Here is a 2,500-nt window from a genome sequence, read left to right as displayed (position 1 = left end):
AAGGGTTGATTTGTACACTAGATGGCATCCGTGGATCAGAAGATTCACACTTTACAGTAAAAGGAGGATGAATTTTTTTCATGTGCAAAAAAAATGCTTGCGAAATTCTTCACTATTCTCAAGTAATGCCGAGATAGAAAAGGATGTCATTTTTAAATGGCAAATTCGGTTATATAATACCTAGATAGCAGTCGGTCCAGTGTCGGTCCACGTTCATCAATTTTTCATGGTGGAATAAAAATAAACTCATGCTAATTTGGCTCTCAGAACACCTCTGTGTGCTTTACTGAGAACAGGTTTCAGGCATAAACTAGAACACTAATTAAGATGCTCAGAAAGCTGTACCTTTCCTGGTCATAAGGTCTTTGTCTTATGTACCATTATTGTCCAATATGTGGACACCTGGCCGTCTTAACCTTTCTGAACATCCCGTTCCAATAATTTTGCTGCTGTAACGTCTTCCACTCTTCTGAGAAGGTTTTCCACTAGATTTTTTTTGGACATGGCTGTAGAGATTAATGCCAGTTTGGACAAATTAGTGATATTGTACTAATTGTACCCTGATATGTGGTTTTTCCCCAGATTGTTACCACAAGGTCTGATGCACACAATTGTACAGAAAGACTTTGTGTGCTGTAACATTTCAATTCCTCTTCACTGGAACTATGAGACTCAGACACTGTTCCAGCATGACAATGTCTCTGTGCACAAAGCCCCTGAGCTCCATGAAGACATGGTGTGTTAATGTTGGAGTGGAAGAACTGGAGTGTCCTGCACTGAGCCCTGACTCTGACTCAACCCTACTGAACACCTTTGTGAACACTGAATGAACCCCAGACCTCCTCACTCTTACATTGGTGCACTAAAGTTACATGAACATATTTTCTCAGCCAAATTCCCTGCCTTCTGGGAAAAATGGAGGCTTAAGAAACTTCATATTAATGGCCATGGTTTTTAGAAAGGGATGTTTATTAAGCACATACGAGTGTCACGGTCAGATGTCTACACGGGCCATTCTGCCAAATCTGTACCATTTGCTTGTTGTAACTCATTCAAATTAAACTTCATATTTTGTCTTTGTTCATGATGGAATCTCGTAACATCTATATTTAACTATACAAAATGGGTTGGTTCTCATTTTCATCTACAAAAGGTAAGAAACACATCATATGTACATCTTCAGATTTCTGCATTGACCTTCTTTCTCAGTCTCCATGTGATGACCTGTAACTGGCTTCGTGAGAGGGATGATAGACACAACGTCCTCAAACAAGTACCAAAACATGTCTTCATGTGCTGGCTGGAAAAATGCCTTGACCCCAGTCTGATGCATACATTTTACAACAACTTGAATCACAGCAGCGATCTGTTTGTCACTTAACTTGAAATGTCTGGTATTAAAGCAGTCACAGTTCAGATTTTGTGTTGATGTCCACAAGCTGCATCACTGCCTGATGCATCCTCATAGTAGACTGAATTGGTGGCACATTGTTGGTCAGATCTGAAACTGCTTTTTCAACTGCCTTGTCTTTGACAAAAAAAACAACAACAAAAAACAGATTGTTGTGTCTTTTGCAACACAGAAAACAGCCTTGCAGCATTCATTTCTGTTCCTTTGCTGACCAGACTGTCAGCTCTTCTCCTCAGTGCCCCATCACACCATCTGTGGCTCCTTTCCATGGCTTGCTTTGAGCAGTGAACTCCCTTCTGATCAGCTCAGGACAAAACAGGGAAAATTTCCCTCTGTGTTTATACTGAGTGCAAGGGCCATCACTAAAAATGGACCGTGGAGACATGAAGCACTGGAGACAAGCACTGCTAAATGTCTTAAGGGGGACACTTGCAGAGGTGTAACTGAACTGTACTTGCAGAAGTAAATTTAAGAAAAGTCAACATGAATGAATCATTCGTGTGCTTTCAAGCCGCCTCGTCTCAGTGTCCTGTAGTGAGTAAACTGGTTGTTGATATTTAAAGTGTGTCTCAAACCTCTGCAGCAGCAGGTTTAACTGTTCCACTAGTTCTTCTTGTGTGGTCTGAAACTCTTTTTAATTGTGACTTCAGATATTTTGCATTTCTATCCAGAATTGCTCATTGGAGATAAGATACTTGAGTATCTGTGTTATACTGGCTAGAGACTAGGTAAGACAGCGCCAGATCATTCTTCATATAGGCACTTAATATTTTATATCCTACTTTCATAAGCTCATCCTGATTGATTTTTGTCCAGAAAAAAAATGGAAACTTCAGAAATCAGGTGAATAATATTCATTCATTCATTCATTCATTCATTCATTCATTCATCTTCTACCACTTATCCGAACTACCTCGGGTCACGGGGAGCCTGTGCCTATCTCAGGCGTCATCGGGCATCAAGGCAGGATACACCCTGGACGGAGTGCCAACCCATCGCAGGGCACACACACACACACTCTCATTCACTCACACAATCACACACTACGGACAATTTTCCAGAGATGCCAATCAACCTACCATGCATGTC

At 40.9% G+C, this 2,500-nt stretch overlaps 1 protein-coding gene across 1 annotated transcript in view; it reads left to right on the top strand.

Annotated features, from left to right (window-relative positions):
* tbk1 (TANK-binding kinase 1) overlaps positions 1–872 on the top strand; it is a 30,074-nt gene extending 29,202 nt beyond the window's left edge. Inside the window, exon 22 of the transcript XR_009649714.1 lies at positions 583–872. The gene's annotated coding sequence lies outside the window, so the exon portion shown is untranslated. The remainder of the gene's footprint in view (positions 1–582) is intronic.
* Positions 873–2,500: the final 1,628 nt, after the last annotated feature.

This window comes from Tachysurus vachellii, chromosome 16, assembly GCF_030014155.1.
Source record: "Tachysurus vachellii isolate PV-2020 chromosome 16, HZAU_Pvac_v1, whole genome shotgun sequence".
Classification (NCBI taxonomy): domain Eukaryota; kingdom Metazoa; phylum Chordata; class Actinopteri; order Siluriformes; family Bagridae; genus Tachysurus; species Tachysurus vachellii.
This window is presented reverse-complemented; position numbering and strand designations above follow the sequence as displayed.